This window comes from Amborella trichopoda, chromosome 9, assembly GCF_054954075.1.
Source record: "Amborella trichopoda isolate Santa Cruz 75 chromosome 9, AtrichopodaSantaCruz75HAP2 v2.0, whole genome shotgun sequence".
Lineage (NCBI taxonomy): Eukaryota > Viridiplantae > Streptophyta > Magnoliopsida > Amborellales > Amborellaceae > Amborella > Amborella trichopoda.
The window spans coordinates 49,106,992-49,129,439 of record NC_142344.1 but is presented as its reverse complement, the minus strand read 5'-3'; the positions used below and the strand labels follow the sequence as shown (position 1 = coordinate 49,129,439).

The window sequence follows — 22,448 nt, the reverse complement described above, 5'->3', positions numbered from 1 at the left end:
ATATGATTTATTTCATAAAATTTCATTTTTATTGGGGTTATTGGCCTTCATTTCAATGGGGAAAATTCTCATTGCTTGAAATTTGTCCGTGGTTAGGTGCCTCGATCTCGCCCTCTGGATTCAGATGATCTGGAGGCACACGTCTCGGGTTTTGGGGTAACCCGGGACTTGAGATCGCTCTTTTGGGAACCTTGCTCCGGAATAAGGGTAGGTGTACCAATCAATGAGAGAGGAATTTAAGGTGGGTTTGGGACTTACTCGAGCTAGCTCACGTGGGCGCCCTCTTAGATCACGAAGAAAACCCCCCAGTCCTGTAACTGGTTCGGAATCACCTCCCTTGGCCTGTATTCTCTTGTTTTTGCAATCACACACAAATGGTTAATTTTACAAGACAAGTGCGCCAAAGGACCCCACATTGTCTTTGGGTGAATGTACACAAGGAGTGCACATTCAAAAGAGAAACAAGAAGAAATGATGAGATGAGGGTTGGGAGAAGGAAGAAGAGAGAAGAAGAAGAAAAGAAAGATACATTTGATCGGGTGACTAGCTTAGCACAGTGCCTAGATTGGTATGATGATTGACCTGATATGGTAGCAAGACGGGCACGGTAACGAGACCGGCACGGCAGCAGTATTACTCGACAATAGAACACCAACATCAACCAGCCTGGCACAATGGCAAGTTTGACGTGGCAGCAAGACGAGCACGGTAACTTAGGCCGACACAACGGTAGTACTGCTAGATGACGAGACTACCGTGACAGTGCTAGACTTGTCCCTAGGTCAAATGAGAGAGGAAAAAGAAGAAGAAAGAGGGAGATAAAGAATACGAAAAGCAAAGAGAGAAAGAGAGAGAAGAAGAGAGAAATAAGAGAAAAGAGAAGGAAAGCAGAAGAAAGGCTAGAGAAGATGAAGAGAAAAAGGAAAGAGAAGAGAAAAGAGGGAAAGGAGAGAGAAGAGAAGAAAGAGAAAGGAGAGAGAACAGAAGAGAGAGAAGAAAAGAAAAGAGAGAGAAAGAAAAGAAAGAAAGAAGGGAGAGAAAACATGGACGGCGATGGACTTCCGCCGTCCATGACAGAGAAAGAACATGGATGACGATCGACTTTCGCAGTCAATGATAGAAAGAGAGAGAGACAGGAATGAAAAAGGAGTATCATGTGCGGTGATGATCATCGCCAAGCACCACATGGGAAAGGGGGAATTTGGATAGGGAAAGGGGGAATTTGGATAGAGGCCCAGCCCGCCACTCGGGTTAAGGCCCGGCTCACTGTGCATATTTCCAAAAGATAAAGAAAGACTAAGAACGTCATACTCGGCGATAGGCATCGTCATGCACGACTGGAAAGGAGAGAGAGAAGAAATATCAAGGTGAGGGAAAGAAAGACAGAGAGAGAGAGTTTTAGGAAAGATAAAAAAGAAAAAGAAAGTAGAGAGAGAATGAAGGTGAACAATGAGACATGAAAAAGAAAGAAAGAAGAAAGAGAAAAGGAAGGTGAAGAAAGAGATTAGGAAAGAGGCAGAGGACAAAGAAAGAAAGAGAGAGAAAAAGATTAAGAAAAGAGAAGAAGAATAAGGAAAGAAGAGAGAAATAAACACGCATGGCGTTGCCACCACCGTGTGTGTCAGAGAGAGAAGATAATAGAAAGAGAGATTCGTGCATGGTGTTGCAATCACCGTGCATGTTAGAGGAAAGAGAGAAACATGCACAATGTTGCCACCACCATGTGTGTCAGAGAGAGGAGAAAACAGAAAGAGAGATTCGTACACGGAGTTGCCATCGCAGTGTATGTTCAGACGGAGAGAGAGAGAGAAAGACAGAGCAGAGAGAGTAGGGAGAGAAAGGGATTTGTGCAAGACGTTGCCATCGCCGTGCATGTTCCGACAAAGAGAGACAAAGAGAAAGATAAAGCAGAAAGAGAAGGGAGAAGAAAGGAGAAAAACAGTGCAAGAAACACGCACGGCGCTGCCACTGTCATGTGTGTTAGAGAAAGAAGAAACTAGGGGGAGAGATTCATGCACGACGTTTCCATCGCCATGCATGTTCATACAGAGAGAGACAGAGAGAAGGATAGAGCAGAGAGAAAATAAAGAAAGAAGGAGAAGAGGAACAAGAAGAAAACTCACACGGCGTTGTCATTGCTGTGTATGTGAGATAGAGAAAAATAGAATAGAGAGAGAGAGGTTCATGCACGGTGGTGCTATCACCATACACATTCAGTCAGAGAGAAACAGAGAGAAAGATCGACAAGAAGAAGAAAGGGAGAGAATGGGACACACATAGCGCTGTCATTGTCATGTGGGTTAGAGAAAGAGAAGGCAAGAGATGACATACACTACTCTGCCATAACCGTGCGTGTCTACAGATAAGAAGATAGAGAAGCCGAGAAAAAAAGAAGAAAGAAAAGAGAGGAAGCAAGAGAGAGAAAAAATAAAGAGGAAAGAAGAAGATAGAGACGAGTGGAGAGAGAAAGAGAGAGACGAGAGGAGGAGAAAGAAAATTACCTTACCAAAGGATACCAGCCCATTTCTTCTCTCTCCTCTCTCTCTCTCCTAGACGCACCCATGAATTAACAGAAGAAAACCGAACTTTCTTGATCAATTGAAAGTTTGAAGGGGAACCAAGGAAGAGCTAGGGAAGCCTCTTACTATTAGGTTTAGCATGTATTCATAGAATTGGGCCCAAACATGGGTGGATGCCCAAAACTATCTCAATTGATTATAATTACAATTATTTTGAATTAAAATAAATTCTAAAAGTGGTGTAAAATGACTGATTTGCCCTTGCCTCACAATTCATGGAATTCCAATACAGTCTCTGTTATTGCCCTAGAACGTACGTGAACTTTTGTGGATGATCCATGATTGCTCTAGTACATATTTGTCAAAAAGATGATTGTTTTCTTGTAGGGCTTGGCATGTCGATCGATTTGATACCAACTTTGAGCTAGGCATCATGCTTTTAAGCCACGATCATGCGACTTGAAATTTGGATGGATCTTGAAAACTTTGGATGGATAGTGCGCTCGTTCCTTGATGTTCCTTTATGATTTGTTCACTGGATCATACTAAGCATGCTGTGAGAATCGTGTGCCAACAAATGCTTCTTGATTTCGTACCCGGACGAAGATTTCACAACTTTTGAGTTTTGACCAGAATCTGAAATTTCGGTGCCAAAATTTACAGTCACTTTATTGGCTTTGTGAGAGAAATCTGACCGTTCATCATGTACAGGGTTCAAAACAGAGCTAGACCTAGACCTTACGCACATAATGGAACTAGTCTCACGTCAATCTGACCTACGAGAGCCGTGGTTTGGCCACTCCAGCGAGGCGTGTCGCTGCTCATTTTCCTGCAACTTTCTTCACAGATCAGCAATTTCTCTCTAGCTTTTCTCCTTGTTCGGACGTCGTCACGGGGCGTGCCACATATCAAAATGCTCATCTTGATGAGACGAACATGCTCACAAATTGAGCACGATCCGACTTAGGACGAATGAGATATGACATCCGAAAGTCACTGCACGAGACTGTAAAAACAACCACATTTAATGGTGATTTGGTACAGGGAGGGCGCATAGGAATAGTGTGAAGCCTACCCCTAACTTTGTCCTGGAGTACCTGATTAAGCCGAAACTTGAACCATAGGGGTGTTCCGGAACAAATGGCGGTGGTTCCATAGCAATTTGATGCACCAAAATTAAAGCTCTAGTTATGGAGTCTATTTCAAGGTGCAAGAGATTAATTTTTTGAAATTTTTTATTTGTCTGCACTGCCTTAGACATATCGGATTGCAACAAAACTTGGCAGGTACCCTTTTGAAGTGCTTGATAACATTCTGACTCGTTATGGGGTAATTCTTAGACTATCGAGAATTTCGTTGTATGTCAACGGCTTCCTCTTTATTCAGCATCAAGGACTAAGGTGCTGAAAAATGTCTTCAAACAGCTTGCCCCGCCGAATGTTGTGCTTAGGGAGAAGCGAGAAGGACAACATTTGAAAAAATTCCTTCGCCATTATTTCTTTTTTCTTCCTAGGATGCTCAGATGTTTGGATGCAATGTAGTGGTCCATCTATGGACACTTTAGGGGGAGAAGAGACTTTTCTGATGGATCCTATCGAAGTCCTCACCCTCAAGGGACTAATTGTGATTCTGACAGCTGAGAATTTTTTATGGACCTCGTTGATCAGAATCAAGCCCGTCTGGAGGTCGAGTGCCATGCTGAAGGGCATTTTTCCCATTTTGGCTTGGTTTTGTTTGTTTTGTTTTTGGTGGTCTGCTGAAGGGCCTTTGGTTGGTGACCATTTGCGTGGGGCACCAGATTGTACTCGATGGGTAGGGTACCTCAGTTTATCGCGGTGACCAGTTGGGGGTATAACCCCTGCCTATATCTTTTAGTTTTGTTTGCATAACAGATCCAAGTTCTGGTAGACTTTGGTCTTTTTGGGGCATCTCTTCGGGTGTGTTTGTGACCTCGTGGGAATAGTGCTCTTTCTCATGAGACTTGTCTTACCTTCTTGGGAAGTCTTCCGTCTTTCGAGTCCTGTTTGGAAATGGACTCAAGCTGTCGGAATCTTGCTTGATGCTTGTAGTTTTGGGTCCTGGTATAATGACACCAAGGATTTTATTTTGAATGTAGGCTGAAGCCGCCTGTTGAGGTGAGTGTTGCATCAACCTATTTATTTGTCCAAGCGTCTTTTGAGGATTTTCACTTGGACTTGGGAAGCGGCATGGTAGAGACAATTTTCACCAACTTCTCTTTATTTGAGCTTTTTTACCCATGACCTTTCAGCCATGTCCACCCTTATTTTTTCAGTTTTACTCACGGTGCCTTTTTGGGTTTTCACCGTACCCTGGTTTTTATTCACGGAACACTATTACTCATGGTTTCGTCACCATGCCCGTCCGTCATTTACTCATAGCGTTCCCTTGTCCAGGTATACACCATGCCCGTTTTTTTTGTGAATACCTATTTAAGGTCATGCCTTCAGGACCTATGCGAAGCCTTTTAACGTCATGCAACCAGGACGTGCACTTTAGTTTAAGGTCATAAAGCTATATCATAGTGGAGATAGATGGCAGTCTATTGAAGCCATGGAGTGAGTATGGTAGTGGTCTGGACTTACTTTGGGGAGTTGGCACGAGGCTACCTATGAAGGATGGATGATGTATGAATGGAAGGTGGAAAGTGGTGACCCACTAGCTGACGACGAGTATGGATGGTAGGATGGTTCGCCGTTTTGTGAAACTCGGGTGAGACTCACTGGGGAATGATGAATGGTAATGAAGGAATTCACTGGGGAGTTGATGAAGGTGATGTACGCACACGGACAAGTCGGTTTGGGAAGATGTGTGTGAAAATGCACGTAAAAGGTATTTTCGCTTGTGTGGGGGTGAGTATAAGGTCGTGCATCTGGAAACTGTGCAAAGTAGTTTAACATCATGCAGCCAGGACGTGCACTATAGTTTCAGGTCATATTGCTTGGACTGTGGTTATGCATTTTACAGTCATGCAACTAGGACCATGCAGTTTAAGGTCATACAACTAGACCTCTGCTATAGTATAAGGTCATATAGTTTGGACCATGGTGCGAAGCCCTTTAACGTCATGCTACCAGGACGTGCACCCTAGTTTAGGGTCATACAGCTGGACCGTGGCTACGCATTATAAAGTCATGGAGCATGGACCATGCAGTTTATGGTCGTACAACTAGACCACCACTATAATTTAAGGTCATATAGTTTGGACCATGTTGTTTAAGGTCGTGCATCTGGACCAAGGTTGTACAATTTAAGGTCATGTAGCTCAGACCAAGACTGTACAGTTTAAGGTCATGCAGCTCAGACCATGGTGTGGGTCGCCCAGTAGGTGAAGCTTTATGGGTAATAGGTCTGTAGATTGCTATCTGACTCCCTGGGCATAGCTTGATTAAGGCCATCAGGGGTTTAGATGGAGAAGCAGACTTCACTAGGGATTAGGGGACAAGTATGACTCCCTAAGGTGAAGGATAGAATTCCATGGGGAATAGGTTCATGAAAGGTAACTCGACTCCTGGGGATAAGATAGCTTGGTGCGAGACTGACCCATAGGGGATTAAAGGGGTAAACATGACCTTAACTCCGCTTGGGATCAATGGGTTGTAGTACAGGTGTAGTTCCTATTGGGGATGAGGGACAGTGGATTTCTCTTGACTCCATTGGGGATGACCAGTCATGGCCTCGGTCGAACGGCTTGGATGCAACTCCACTGAGGATGACAGAGGCTACGGCTTTGATGCAACTCCACTAAGGATAGGGGTAGAATATTCACAGTGATGATCAAGTTTAGACATGCGTGGCGCTAGCCACAGACAGTAGCAACATACGCAACGATAGTCATTGCTGCACATAGTACCAGCACGAGCAGCCTGACATGCATGGAAGTGGCCACGGGCAGCAGTAGTACTGGTGCGCGCAGCGTTGGTTGCACGCAGTGTTTGTCATGCTCGGCGATGTGGAACACATCTGTCTTTTAGCCTGCGTTGGGCCTCGAGCTTGGACCCGATCCGGTCCTTCTGAAGGTCGATGCTCGACGTTGCACAAGCAGCAGTAAGCCTCTATTCGAGCCTCGGGTCTGAACCCGACCTGGTCCATCCCATCTGAAGGTTGGTGCTCAGCATTGCGTGGTCGGCAGTAGGCCTCTGTTCGGACCTTGGGTCTAAGTCTGACCCAGTCTGGCCCATCGCCGATTGGCCTTCAGGGACCTGTCAGCTATTCTTGCTTTGTGAGGGGTACATTGGTGAAGCTTTTCCTATATAAGGGGATTAACCCCATTTTTCACTGTTTTTATCTCAAGTAAAACAGTAACCGTGAGAGAGAGGAAAGGACTTCAAGTGAGAACTACGGTGTCAGCAAAGTACTCGGGTGAGGGTTTGCAAGCAGTCTGGCGAGCAGGAGAAGTTTCCGACTGTGAGGAACAGGCAGGTTCCCAAGGCAAACTGAGGTTCCTACAGTAATTCTTGAGATACTGGAGAGGTGGGAAAGGCAAGTGAGGGTCACCGGGGCATTTTGTGGATTCCCAATTGTTTCTCGATGGCTTTCCGTCACCAAGGAGTAGTGGAAGAGTAGCAGCGATGAGCAGAAGTGTTTTTCGGGTTCGGGAACTAGTGGAACTGGTGTCACAGCTGGTTTCTAGCGAGCAGGGAAATGGTTTCCCGGTGGACAACCGAAGGTCGCAGGGAAAGTAAACAGCCACAAGCAGCCGGAAATTTGCGGGGAGACGAAAGGTTGCCACAGATTCGAGTCGTCGCATGAAAACGAGGAGTCTGGGGAAAGTGCACAATCTTCGGGGAGACGAAGGGTCGTGGGAAGGTGAAAGGTCACCGTCAGGAGCGAACACGTGCGACGACAGTGAACACAACCGGCGTTACACCCTTTGTCCAACACAGTCAGTGTTACCCCTCTTAGTCATAGCCGGCGTTAGTCCTCAAGAAACGCAACTGGTGCTGGGCTTTAGAGACACAAGCGGCACTAGTCTCACGCGGCGCTTATCAGTGCCTCAGTCGCGCATGGCCAACGACATGATGCATACGGCTTTTATCACGTGCGGTGGTGGCTGTTCACTTGACAATCCTTTCATGAATGGCAGTAAGTTGCTTCTGACTGTGGTTATGCTCGGTGATGAGTTGCGCGCGGCGATTGTCATACACAGCGATGACTTGGGTAAGCAAAGGGTATTGCTTGCCGTATTTTTGATGCCTGTTGGAAGCTAAGTCCTTCAGCACAACAGCAAAGTCTATATTGCTCTGTGAAAGGGGCCTCAGTGTGAACAGGGTAGGCTCTCCATCATAGGCCAGTTCCTTACTAGAGAAGTCTGCTTCGTATGTCGGGGTATACCCCATCAAAGCGCTTTGACCTTCTCCTATTGTGAGAGCCACTTTTGGCTTGTAACCGTCCTCTTCTCCTCAGATGCAAGAGTAACGCTTCTGACATGAGAGCAATTTTTGGCCTGTAACCGTCCTCTCCTCATATGCTAGAGCAACGTTGAGGGTAGCCTTTTTCTTTTCCTCAAATGCAAGAGTGACGCTTGGGGTCAACCGTCTTCATTTTCTTATATGCAAGAGCGACATTTCTATACTGCAGCTGAACTTTATTGATCAATTGAAAGTCTGAAGGGGAATCAGGGAAGAGCTAGGGAAGCCCTTTACAATTAAGTTTGGCATATTTTTATAGAATTGAGCCAAAACATGGGTGGATGTCCAAAGCTTATCTCAATTGATGATAATTACAATTATTTTGATTTAAAATAAATTCTAAAAATAGTGCAAAATGTTTGTTTTACCCCTGCCTCACAATTCATGGAATTTCAATACAGCCCCTGTTGCTGCCCCAAAACATACATGATCTTCCGTGGATGATCTAGGATTGCTCTGGTGATCTTTTGTTAAAAAGATGATTGTTTTCTTGGAGGGCTCGGCAAGGCTATCGATTTGATACCAACTACGAGCTATGGATCATGTTTTTAAGCCACGATTATGCGACTTGAAATTTGGATGGATCTTGAAAACTTCGGATCGATAGTGCGCACGTTCTTTGATGTTTCTTTGTGATTCTTCACTGGATCACACTAAGCATGCCGTCACGATCACGTGGTAACAAATACAGCTTGATTTCATGCCCAGACGAAGATTTCACAACTTTTGAGTTTTGACCGGAATATGAAATTTTGGCACCGAAATTTACAGTCACTTTATTGGCTTTGTGTGCGAAATCCGACCGTTCATCATGTACGGAGATCGGACCAGAGATAGCCCTAGACCTTACGCACACAATGGAGCTGGTCTCGCATCAATCTAACTGCGAGCGCAGTGATTTGGCCGCTCGAGCGAGGCGTGTCGCTGTTGATTTTCCTGTAACTTTCTTTACGAATTAGTAACTTCTCTCTAGCTTTTCTCCTTGTTCGGGCGTCGTCATAGGGCGTGCCATATATCAAAACACTCATCTTGATGAGACGAACATGCTCACAAAATTTGAACACAATCCAACTCTGGACGAATGAGATAAGGATACTGCCCAAGACTGTAAAAACAACCACCTTTAATGGTTGATTTGGTGCAGGGAGGGTGCACAGGAATAGTGGGCGGCCCTTTTTGGTCTTTTACCTATAACTTTGTCCTGGAGTGCTCGATTAAGCCGAAACTTAACCCATAGGGTCGGATCTAATGGTAGTGGTCCCATAGCAATTTGAGGCTCCAAAAATAGAGCTCTAGTTACGAGGTCTGTTTCAGGGTGCTAGATACTGATTTTTCTGAAATTGTTTCTTTGTCTGCAATTCCTTAGACATGTTGGATTGCAACGAAACTTGGCAAGTGGCCTTTTGAAGTACTTGAAAAAATTCTTATTCGTTCTGGAAAAATTCTGAGACTATCGAGAATTCTACTGTATGTCAAGGCTTTATTGACCAGCGTCCTCTTTATTACGCACCAGGGACCAAGGTGCTGAAAAATGTCTTCAAACAGTCCGCTTTGGGAGCCATTGAAAAACATCCACATATTTTCAAGTATTTCAAGACTCGACCCGGTTGGCAAGGTAACTCAAGCTCGGCTTGGCCGAGGCAATTTCTAATCTACTTTCTACATTTTTAAGTCTACGTCCGAGCTATTTGATCTCCAATAGACAATTGAGCTGGTGCATAGTTAATAAATTTCATTTTTTTTTCCAACTAACTTGATAGAGCATAATGGTGGACCATGATTCGTGTAGTCGATCTCAATTAGTTGAAAAAAAACTCTAATGATGATGACAATAATTTTTATTTCAAATAACAAATAAAATTGGGTTAAAATTTTGAGTGCAACCTCACTTGGGTGCACCTGAAAAAAATATAATTCAAAATTAGAAAATAGTGAACTTACCTGCGCAGCATAAATATTGATTATTTCAAATTTTTCTAATATTTTAGTTGTGAGACGTTGACAAATACACATGCCCAAAATTGTAAATCTCTCATATATAGAAAGTAATTAAAATTAAAATAATAACATACATTATCAACTGTTTGATCAAGATCAATCTGCCTGGAGGGGGACCAAAATTATTAAATAACATAGCTTTCACATTTTTTTCACAAAATTATGCAATGAACTATCTTTACTTACCCCTTATAATGTTAAACCATGAATACTATGCTTTAGATTTGAACCTATATGGCATTTTCTTCTTCTTCTCCTTCTTCTTATTCTTCTTATTATTTTCTGGTTTTTTTTCAAAGAACCCCTATGTCCTGTCGGCTAACCCATCTGGATCGAGCACTGGGTCAACGATAAGTGCTGCAACAAATCTAGCAACTCTAACTTTAGGCACATAAACTGATGGCTCCATCATTACTCCATCAAGTGCTAACAGCGTAGTTGGGATGAAGCCCACTCTTGGCCTCACTAGTACAGCTGGAGTTATTATTATATCTCCTCGACAAGACACTGTTGGGTAAGCTTTCTGTACATAAATCTGAGAAGCACTTATGTAGCACAAACCCCCAATATTCCTTAAATAACAACATGCTTCACTCACTGTGAAAGTATATATACAGAATAGGATCATCACCACCGTTTGCTTCAATGATAGGTGGAGTAATATTGTTCTTGTTTATATTGGTCTTTCTATTTGAACAATAATCATGAAATTATGGCGGAACAATTTGCGATACTATGTCATACCCACCATACAAGGTGCGTATAGCATAGTTTCCCTTTCATCAGTTACGTGTGCTATTGCAAGAACAACAGAGGATTGATTACCTCCTTCCAATCCACTCAGTATATTCAGATTCAATAATTGTTATTTAGAATGCTACATATTGACTTTGAACAATTTCGTATACATTTTGGATTAACATGTACAAAATGGCAGGCCAATTTGTCGGACTGTATTGGATGCAGTGTTTGTTTTGGATGAAATTGTTGGTTTTGATCAAAGGGACAAGAAAGCCACAATAGCAGCATCCAAGTTCATACCTGCTGGGGGTTACAAGCAATTTCTCAAGGCAGAGGGTCTTAGAGGGAAAAGATTGGGGATCCTAAGAGAGCCTTTCTTCAATTTCTCAGGGACATCTGTGTTAGCACAGACATTCGAAGCCCATTTTAAAACATTAAGGTACTAATTAGAGAAGCCACTTGAAATTTATTATGATGTATTATGATCATTGAGACACTGAGAAAGGGCTAGTAGAGAAACTGAATATTTCAAAACTTGAGTATCAGTTTTGATATCGTTCAGAAGAAAAAATATCATGTAAGCCAACATCGTTATACTGTCATATAAGTCACTTTCAAACCTAGGGATCCGTTAGGCCCAAATTTTGCACACACGTAGGCCTCATCTGAAATATCAAAATTTATGAAAAATGAAAATAATCAACTATATAAATTTGCATACAAAATAGAAGACAATGAGGCTCCCATTTGGTGTATAAGAGATCTAGGACTTCATCAACTTAAAACAATTTTTTTTAAAATAGTTTATTTTTGATATCCAAGTTGTATTCAAAATTTGAACCAGAAAGGATCCCTTTGGCTATGTTTTGGAGCTCAGCCTATACTATAGCTATAAGCCTGTTAGAGTGTAGAAGTTATTCCCTCTAACTAAATTTTCATAACGATGTATTTTTCTTTGTTATCCTAGCACTGCACTTATTTTATTTTGATTTTTGTCTTCTTTAAAATAAAACTCATCTAAAAGATGAATATTGATTGAAAATACCACTTACAAAGAAAATATGAGTTGCAGATAGTATGAGAAAAACTAGATTGTAAAAACTCAAAATTCAAACACCATTGAAAGCTAAAGTTCCATTTTTGTTCTGTTTTTACTTGTTTCCTTTAAATTTCTTCTATCTTAATTTCTATTAAATAAAATTCCTAATAGTTTTCAAATTATTATGGGGAATTATCAAATTTTGACAATATGCTATGGAATAACCGCATCAGAAAATTCTCAAATAGATTTATGATAAGCTTTTGGTTGTGTCGCAGGCAAAAGGGAGCCATTCTGGTAGATAACATAGAAATATCAAATATTAATGTCATTTTGGATGTTCGAGAGAGCGGAGAAGGGTTGGCATTGCTCTATGAGTTCAAAAAGGCATTGAATGCTTACTTGTCTGAGCTACTGGTTCTCCTGTTAGGACATTGGCAGATGTGATTGCTTTCAATATAAAGCATTCAAAAGAGGTATCTCTTGCCCTCTCCTCCATCCCCTTCCCCTTCTATAATTTAATAATAGAACTTGATGATGTCTTATCCTCATTTAATCTCTTTTGAATGTTAGCCCTGGATCAAATTGACTTCTACTTTTATTTTAACATACTAGGGTGTTCACTCTTTTCTTTTAGCAGGCAGAAATCTATCAAACGGGTAAACGATTCCCTACCCATCTTCATTAATTCAAAAAGAAGAAAAATTAGAAGTATATTAGATCACTCTTTGATGAGTAGTAATTGTTGCATCAAAAAAAGACCCCAACAAGAGCCGTTTTGGTAGTATTTTGGTATATCAGGGTGTTGGGATAATGCTCTGATGAAGATGATGATATTACATTAGAGTGTTCACTCTTCTTCAACACATGTTCCATTTTTAGATCTTCCTTGTGTGAAGGATGCCTCAAATTACCAAAAATAAATATCACAACCTATATTTTACTTTTGTTCATTATTTGCAAGAGACATGAATACACCTTTTCAGTTGGTTCAAACCGAGCTTAAGCATGATCTAGCAGGAGTAATTCAATCCAAAAAAAACTCTAAATTGTTAAGGACAATATTAACCAAACTAGAGCGAAAGTATATTCCTTCATCTCACTTAAACCTCCAAAATGGATGGTTGGCTTGTTACAAAACTACGTAAGTACACTATAATGGGTCAAAACGTAATAGCGTAGGTTACATCCCTTGAACGTACAATTGAAATTCCCAGTTAGGGGGAAAACATGAAATATGTTGGTTTGTTTTCTTGGAAATATGGAATAATATATTCTATTAAGAACGATGATTTTGTATTATATCCATTATTTTCATGTTCCTTTTAGCGCTAGTCAAAAACATAAAAAAATGGGGGAGTGAGGACTTCTATGTAAATACTGAATATTTTGGAAGCAGACCATAATTACTGCAACAATTAAAGGGATGGACATAAATTTCCCTTAAAAAATAAAAAATTTATAAAAATCCAAAAATATAATAATTTATTTGTAGTATGTTTGTTAATGTTTTTATCATTATGGTAAAATATTGAAGTGTTTTGGCCGTGAATACTTATTTTTATATTTTCCCTTCATTTTAGATTATTTCTAAAATAACCCCGATCACAAAATTTATTTTTCTAAAATCCTGTTTTATTTACTACTTTTTAAACCTCATTTGGATGTGTTTTCTTTAATTTTAGTTTAAACATGTTTTAGAACTTTTTTGGATATTTTGGGATTCTTTAGTATTGTTTTATTTTTAAAACTTTTTGCCCTGGCCGGACCCTAGCCAACTCGGGCGAAGTAACTTGGAATTATGCCGAGTTAACCTGGGCTCGAACCATGGCCGACTTTCATCCCCAAGTCTTGGTTTTCCAACACTGATCCTGATAAATGGTTATTTGGCACAGGAGAAGCTGAAAGAGTATGGACAAGACATTTTCATACTGGCTGAGAGCTTAAACAGGTCAAACAGTAGCCAAGTGAAAAGGGCCAAATCAAATCTCAAAGAGTTATCAAGAAATGGTATTGAGAAGGTGATGAGGGAGAAGAAATTAGATGCTATTCTGGCTCCAGCTAATACTCCAGTCTATACCATATTAGCAATTGGAGGTTATCCTGGGATCAGTGTGCCTGCTGGCTATGACGAGGAAGGTGTGCCATTTGGGATTTGTTTTGGTGGACTCAGGGGCTCAGAGCCCAAGTTGATTGAGATCGCCTATTCTTTTGAGCAAGCAACACACGTTAGAAGGCCTCCAACCTTCAAGTCTTGATACAAGTGGTTGTGTTTTGCACTTAATAGTACGACCCACTTTTATTTGAAGATAAATACAATGCATCCTGATGATTGGTATTAATGCATCTAAATTGGTCACTTGTCTGAATATTAATTATGTGGGTTTTTTTTTTTTCCTTTTTTTTGGAGTAGTTCAGTGTTAGGAATAGAACTTGGGATGTAGCATTGCTTGACATCAACTAATAACCACTCAAGCCCAAGCCTATTCCCATTGTGCTTTTAATGTTTGAATACACCCAAGAAAATGAGTTCAAGTGATATTTTGCTTCTTTTCTATCTATAAAATTTATGATACGAAAACCATGCCAAGAGGCCTTTTACTTTTAGTACAAAGAAGTCATAATCGCTTTTGTCCGTCAGATTTCAAGTCGGGTAGTTGTAATAAATAAACAATAAAAAATTTTCAAACTTTGTGAGACATCCCAAAGTATCCAATTTGGCATGTAATAGCCAGTAGCATTATTGACGTCCTTGTACCAAAGATAACTGTCTCATTGTACACAATACCTTTATGATATGAATACTCTTAAGATACTTAACTGAATCTTTCTTTCGTGGTCGATCGATGATTACTTGTTAATCCAAATCCATTAATATTTCCCGGCTAATAGGTTCCATAAACACTTGGTTTTATCTTAGTATAATTTGATTGTTTGTATAGTGCACTAGTATTAGTTTTATCCTATGGCATTGTATACTATGAAATCATTTAGTTTTTGTATAAGGTCACAGTCACTTTTAGCTATTGGATGTGAAATTCAATAGATTTTATTTTGGACTTTGTGCTCAAATATCTTTAACTCTTAGATTTCAAATATAACAATCAATAATAATTGTGACTTCCTTGTATCAAAAGTCAATTCATACATTTTGTCACTACAATGCACTATTTCAAGTTCCATATTTACACTATGCAAGATGTCACTTTTAGTTTAATGATATAACTTCAAGAAAATCTCAAACCAATGAATAACCAAAAAAATTCATATCCTAAATATAAAAAAATAAGGGAATCATCCTATTAGTGAAAATAACAAAACTCTACATAGCTTTGTTTATGGATGAAACTTGGGAGAGAAAGAACAATGTTTCTTCCAGCTCAGTTTACGGGATACAAAATCAATAAAAAATAATAGAAAAGGTTCATGTCATATTATCATTGTTATCAAATTCACTTCGCTTCCGTCAGATTTTAAGCATAAGCCGAAGAGAAGAGAAGCGTGGTGCCATCACTTCGGTCAAATTCGGGCCACTTCAGGCTAGTCGGCCTACTTTCGTCTGCTTCGGCCGAACCTTCGGGTTGCTTCTATCAAAAAAGAAATACCTATAAAAAAAAAATTTATTTTTTATTTTTATATATAAATATCTAATTTATTTATATTAATTTTTTTTAAAGAGGTTCTAAGTCTTCCCCTAATCGGCCCAAATACCGAAATACTTCATTTTCTTACCCAAGCAAAAAAAAACTCTAAAACGAATCTTACAACATTGCATATTACATGTGACAAAACGTTGGCCTAAAAACTTTCCATCATAGTCCAACTATACTAGCTAGACATTCGCCACATAGCCAAGGAGAAGAATAGAGAAACTTTAGAAAACAAAGAAAAGGGTTTTAGAAAGCGTTTAAAAAAAAAAAAAAAAAAACTGTTATGCAAACAAATGAAAGAAAATGAAAAGAGAAAAAAGAAAAGATGTGAGAGTATTTGATAAGCTGGGCACACAGGTTTAACACCAAGAGTTGAGGTTTAAATGGGAGCCATTGTATTGGTCGTATAAGCTAGAGAAGATTGTGTTTGGAGTTGGAATAAGATTTAAAAGTACTAAGGCCAAGGTACGCTGGTCTGAGCTCCAGCTAATGTGGTACATTGTACGTACGGTTTTGAGGTTTTTTTTTTTTTGTTTTTTTAAAAGTATATCATTGGATAAGGGTCTTATATTCATAATAAGACTGAAATTAAAAACATTATGTTGTAACACCCAACACCTTGAACACCTATGCCTTCAGTCCATTCCTAGGTTTTAAGGATTTTGGTGAGTTTAAGGTCTTGGAAGAGTTGGGTCGAGGTTTACTAGACTTATAAGATATCTTAGAAGGTCTATAGTTAGGGTTATGGTTGCCTGGAAGGTTTGTCTAAAGGATTAGTGTAATTACGAAAGTTGGCTTTTTAGGGTTAACTAATTAGCGTTTCCTAACGATGGGGATCCTATGGTACTTTTAGATGTTACTTGAGACATATGGAGCACAAGATATGGTGCACCATGGGCTAATACTATGTCACTAGCACGATGCAAACCATAGTTACCAGAGCACCCAACTAGGATGGCGCTCCCTCTCCAGAACCTAGCTCCTGCGTTTAATGACCAGAATTTCGAACGGAACTCAATTTAAATTTTTCAGGAGTTGGCTCATATTTATAGGATTCTCAATCCCATGCACAAAGGATCTCGATCCCACTGTCCCACAGAACGCTTAAATTGTAGATCTCGTTCCAGAATCCCTACGTTCTCGAAACTTCATCCTTACATTCTTGGAACTTCCTAAAAGAAACTTTTCAAATAATATTAACTTTTAAAATAAAATAATTATATTTTAACCCAAATTTTCATACAAGTGGAGTTCTACGATGGGAGCGCAGACTAATCATGCATGGAACCCGATCCTTCCTTGAATGATGCTCTATCCTCTCCAAATAGGAACATGGTTATTCATAGATGGGGGCGCTATCATGCTGTTGATGGAAGCGTAATCTTGATGAATATCGAAACACGATCCCATTTGACATGGAACGCGTATCTGTTAAATAAAGATCTAGATTCCGATGTATTGGGAACACACTATCTGTTCATACGAGGTCTCGATCTGCTACTTTTACCCTCACCGAAACTCTCTTTCCGAACTTTGTAGCTTTGGTCAGCTGTCAATCCGACGCTCCCGCTCCCTAAAGCAGGAGTTGTTCCCATTCTCTAAACCGACAGTTGTTCCCGCTCTCGGTAACTATGGTTCAAACTAGGAAGGAAGTCCTTGGAAGGGAACAAAATTATGTTTTAGGTCTAGGATAGTTATGGGGAAGTGATTAGGACTGACTGGCCCTATGGTTTAGGTTTACGGGCTCTAAGCAAGCCCTTTAGCCAATGTAGGATATCAAGCTGGTAACTGTGTTTTCTACTAAAGTCAGCCGTAAACCAATAAATATATGAAAATTCTAGCCCAAGATATTAATACACATAAAAGAAATTTCCAATTGAATCTAAAGGGATTAAATAAAGGAATCGGCTAGTTTTGAGCTGTTCAAAATAGGGAACAGAGCAGTTCGGAAGTCCAAAAAGGGCAAAACTCGCTTCAAATACAAGGAAAAAAAAAACAAAAATAGGGGAATATTCTTTTAGTGGTAGTATACCCTATACTACAATTATACGTTGTGGCTTTCTTTCTCACTGACATCTTCAAAAACTACTAACTAATTTAAATTAGTAGGGGTCATCTTCCCTATTGAATTACCCAAAAAAAAAAAAGCCTTAATAGAGAATCTCGTCTTAAACCATGGCATACAACCTCCTCCAAGATAAATATATGCATGCCATGGAAGTATAAGAATTCCACTCCCAAACCATGGCATAGAGCTGAGGAAGTCTTAGAGGAGGGAGAGGAGCTGAGTTTGTGGTGGTAGTACACCCCATATCTCAGTTACACGTTGTGGCTTTTACTCATAGCTTCGAAAACCACTAACTAATTCAAAAACGACTAGGGGCCTATTATCCCTAATTACTTACTTAAAAAATAAATAAATAATAATAATAATAATAATAGTAAAAGCCTTTGAGGAGAATCTCGTCGTCAAACCCTCATATATTGGCTAGTGTTTGTGATCTAGCCATTCCTCCAATGGTCTATTGCAGATCAACAGTGAAAAACTCCCTCTCCAGTCCAATCTCCACCGTCCTTCTACAAGAAGGCCAGACCTGAAAATGACAGCCGCTGGACCACAGTAGGAGGACCATCCGCTAGTCTATAAAATATTGCAACGTACACTGACGGTCCACAAACAATGGGTACTTGCTCAAACCAGATTGCTCTGCTCCTCTTGCTTGTTATCTCTCCCTCTTTTGCCTTTGAGATCAAGGAAGCCACAGTGAACCAAATTCAAGAAGCCTTCAAGCACAAGGAGCTCACATCAAGAGACCTTGTCGAGTTCTATCTCCGAGAAATTAACGCGCTCAACCTGCTTCTACGTGCAGTGCTCGAGGTGAACTCGGATGCGTTGGACCAGGTCGATAGGGCTGAAAAAGAGAGAGAGGCCACACATGGAGAGTACGCCAAAGGGTTACATGGTATACCGGTGCTGTTAAAGGGTAACATACTGACACGAGACCAGCTCAACACCACGGCTGGATCACTTGCGTTGCTTGGCTCGGTTCAGTGGTACCACGAGATGCGGGCATGGTCAGGAGGCTGAGGGCGGGTGTTATCGTTCTGGGGAAGGCAAGCCCTAGTGAATGGGCACATTTTAGGACGTTTAAGGCCCCTAATGGGTCGAGTGTTCTTGGGGGTCAACCTAAGGTAACACATGGATCCTTTATTTAGAGCAAATGGTTTGGAAATCCCCTCACACATTAGACTCGCTAGGATCATTGACCCCACTGAGGGCTTGGATGGGGCGAGTCCGATTGCCTTACCCAGTCGTGTCCTAAGCAAAAAAATACATGCAATTTATGCTTCTTTTTAGGAGTAAGCTTTGTAAAAATATGCTTACACTAAAAAATTCAAATAAATGTTTTATTTAAATAAAAAAATAAAATGTGAGACTAACTTTTGGTCATTGGATATGACCATATGAGATCTTAACCATTGGAAGGGTCTGTCCAATTGATGTGGACGGGTACTTTCCCTTTTTAAGTTTGTTTTAAAATGGTTCCTTGCATTTGTTAATGTTCCACCTTATTCAGGATTATTTTTCTCTTTTATGCTCACTTTGGCTTTCTAGCATGGTTTTTTTAGAGCAAACAAGCAATTAATTTCCAATGATTTCTATTTACCTTTTTAATTTATCTAATTTTTAACTATTTATTTGAATTTTAAATAGCACTGAAGGGCCATATGCTCCATGATGTGCCCAATGGCCCTAACCCAATTAGGAACCACAATGGTGGGGGAAACCCACCCTCTGTCTCAAAGGACCGTATGCTTCATGATGTACCTAGCAGCCCTAACCCAATCGGGAACCACAATGGTGGGGGAAGCCCTCCCTTTGCACTGAAGGGCCGTATGTTCCATGATGTGCCCAGCGGGCCTAACCCAAGCGGGAATCACAATGGTGGGGGAAGCCCGCCCTCCGCACTAAAGGGCCGTATGCTCCATGATGTGCCCAACGACCCTAACCCAATCAGGAACCACAATGGTGGGGGAAACCCGCCCTTTGTCTCGGAGGGCCGTATGCTTCATGATGTGCCCAGCGGCCCTAACCCAATCGGGAACCACAATGGTGGGGGAAACCCGCCCTTAGCACTGAAGGGCTGTATGCTCCATGATGTGCCCAGCGGCCCTAACCCAATTGAGAACCACAATGGTGGAGGAAGCCAGCCCTCTGTCCCAAAGGGCCACATGCTCCATGAAGTACCCAGCGGTCTTAACCCAATCGGGAACCACCATGGTTGAGGTAGCCCATCCCTTGCCTTGGAGGTTCGTAACCTCCATGATGTGCCCTGTGGTTGTAACCCAATTGGGAACCACCTTGGTGGGGGTAGCCCACCCCTCTCCCTAGTCCCCAGAGCAACAGAGTTCTCAGATATTCGCCCACCGGTCCCAACGCTTCGGACCATCACCGGATTACTCGTCTCGTCGAACCCCATAAATCCCATAGTCCTTTCAATATTGTAAAATGGTCTTACCATAATTATTGTTGACGGTTATGGAAACGAGATAATGAGTTTCCTATCTTGTATATTACACGATGTTAAGTTTCCAGTTTCTATAACCACCAACAATTATAATAGCCTCAAAATTGCAATACTGGAAGTATTGAATCTCCTTCTCGAGAATATAGTCAAATGACGATGAATTCGTAGATTTATAAGTTTAATATAAATTGTCCCAAAAATGCTAGCATATGATGAATCATACACAACATAATACCGAGGAAGACTGCATACACAACATAATATGGAGGAAACTATATATTCTCGTAGCATACTAGGAAGACTACCATCAGAGAGAGAGAAGAAAATCAATCAGGGGCTCCAAAAAGGGCTATGAGATTTCTAGAGTTCGATTATCGGAGGAGTTCAGTTATGGTGCAAAGGGTCGGTGCGCCGGGCACCTCATGGAGAATATGGCCCTATGGGAGAAAGGGCGGGCTGCCCCCACCATGGATTGGGTGAGGATCATGGGGAACATCATGGAGCCTGCAGCCCTATGGGAGGGAGGGCGGCCTGCCCCCAACATGGTGGCTCCCGATTGAGTTAGGACCGTTGGGCACATCACCGAGTATGATTCCATAGCCACCACAAAGCTTTGAACCCACTCCGCTGCCCTAACTCTCCGAAGATTATCTTTCCGTACTTCAACCATAGCTCACCGTTGTCCAGGCTGTCTTTGCCATTGAGCGCATTTTCGCCTCTGTGAGAATTGAGAAACCCAAACAAACATATTATTGTTATGCTTGCTATTCATGGTACCTTATCCTGGGGTTTGCAGGTGAGACTCTCTCTCTCTAGCATGCACGTACAACCATCCTTGTCGTTACATAAACTAATGAACATAGTAAAAGGGCTCGAGTGGTGGTGCTAGCATCCCCACACCCAGTTACCACATTGTGGTATACATTGCTACAGCTGACACCCCCAATTAACACCTTAAAAAGTGTAAGTCTCTAATCTATTAAAAAAAAAGTAAGGGCCTGTCTTCCCCATTGAATTACGTAAAAACAAAAAACTAACGAATGTAAGGATTGCAGTGCTAAGACTACTTAGGGATTTACATGGGGACTATAAAATTTTCCTAAAATACGATAAAGTATTTCTAAAATACAAAATGCTCCATTTATAGGTAGAAATTACAACAAATGTTGGTCAAGTCGTGTTTTTTTGGTTATTTTTCAAAATTGCCCCTCCATCCAAAATTTCTAAAACCAAAATTTAATTTTGTTTTTAGTTTTTTCATTAGACTGCCCTAAAGGTTGAAGCATTGCCCTACTAACAAAAAAATTAAAAAAAAAAAATTAAGGAAAATTTGGATCGAGGATTCCATCCTTGGGGCAAAGATAAATTTTGAAAAAAAAATAAAAATAAAAATAAAACAGGTTTTGTCTATATATGAAACGTTTCATATTTTTTAAAAAAATTTAGGATCCATACGTAAATTAGTCTAAGAGTTAAAAGGGCGAGTTTCTTGGAAAGAAGTGAGAGAGGGTAGAGAAAGGAAATGTCATGAACAATCTAGTAGATTCAAGACAGATTCTCTATCTCTTCTCTTTCTCTATATCTCTATGTCATTGTGCACAGACTTCAATATCATGAACAAGTAAGAAAACCAAAATCTCAAAAATAGGAGTCTCTTTCTTGCTACCAAGTGTTAAGAAAGAAAGGCTATAAGTACAGTGAGAGAGAGAGAAAGTCTCAATGTAAATAAAAATATTCGAGAGATCGAGAGAGATAGAGAGATTGCATTGAATGAGGAAGATAGAAACTTACCAGAAGCCCAATAGAGAAAAGCAAATGAATGTAGAAAGCTTCATCATGCCAGCAAAACTATCAATGTAGACAGCTTCATCATGCTAGCAAAACTATCAATCAATGGACAATCACAAAACTAACCTTAAAAAGAAAAAGTTTATATAAAGTTGACACCTTAAAATATAGAATTAAGTTACATAACTAAAATCCTTGAAAAAAAAACATTGTTTTGAAGTTAGAAAAACATTTAATTGGTCATATCGACATTGAGATAGAAAGATGTAAAGATTTCAAGTCATAAAAATAGTACATCTTAGAACATATTATTGGAAAAAACAAATTCAAATTATAAAAATCGTACATCTTGGAACACATTATTTGGACCCTCCATTTTCAAGATTTTCATTTATTTATAGATCTACTTGATTTGAAATGTGAGCATGTGGAAAAACTTTAGTATAGTTGAGTTTTATGTTTATCTCTCCATGAGTACATGAATACGTGTTCTTTTAAAATTTCGACATGGTATCAGAGCCGACGTTGTCAAAAGAAAAAAAAAGTTAGGCATTGACTTGCAGAGCGCAGGTTATGCAAAAAAAGATAAACATTAGATATCACGTTGTGAAGAGAGCCCAGGTTGTGAAAAAGATAAACATTAGAGATCAGCGTGGTGGGCCCATCACCTTCAGAGTACAAGTTGCGAAAGATAGGCATTGGAGAGTCAAGTTACCTAAGAGATAGGCATTGGTGGAGATTTATTACGTCGAGAG

The 22,448-nt window shown here is 40.4% G+C and overlaps 1 non-coding gene and 1 pseudogene across 1 annotated transcript in view; both read left to right on the top strand.

Annotated features, from left to right (window-relative positions):
* LOC18441742 (putative amidase At4g34880) overlaps window positions 1-13,984 on the top strand; it is a 34,099-nt pseudogene extending 20,115 nt beyond the window's left edge.
* A 4,072-nt stretch (window positions 13,985-18,056) lies between these two features.
* LOC18441740 (putative amidase At4g34880) overlaps window positions 18,057-22,448 on the top strand; it is a 34,532-nt gene continuing 30,140 nt past the window's right edge. Inside the window, exon 1 of the transcript XR_002282163.1 lies at window positions 18,057-18,568. This is a non-coding gene — a transcript (putative amidase At4g34880). The remainder of the gene's footprint in view (window positions 18,569-22,448) is intronic.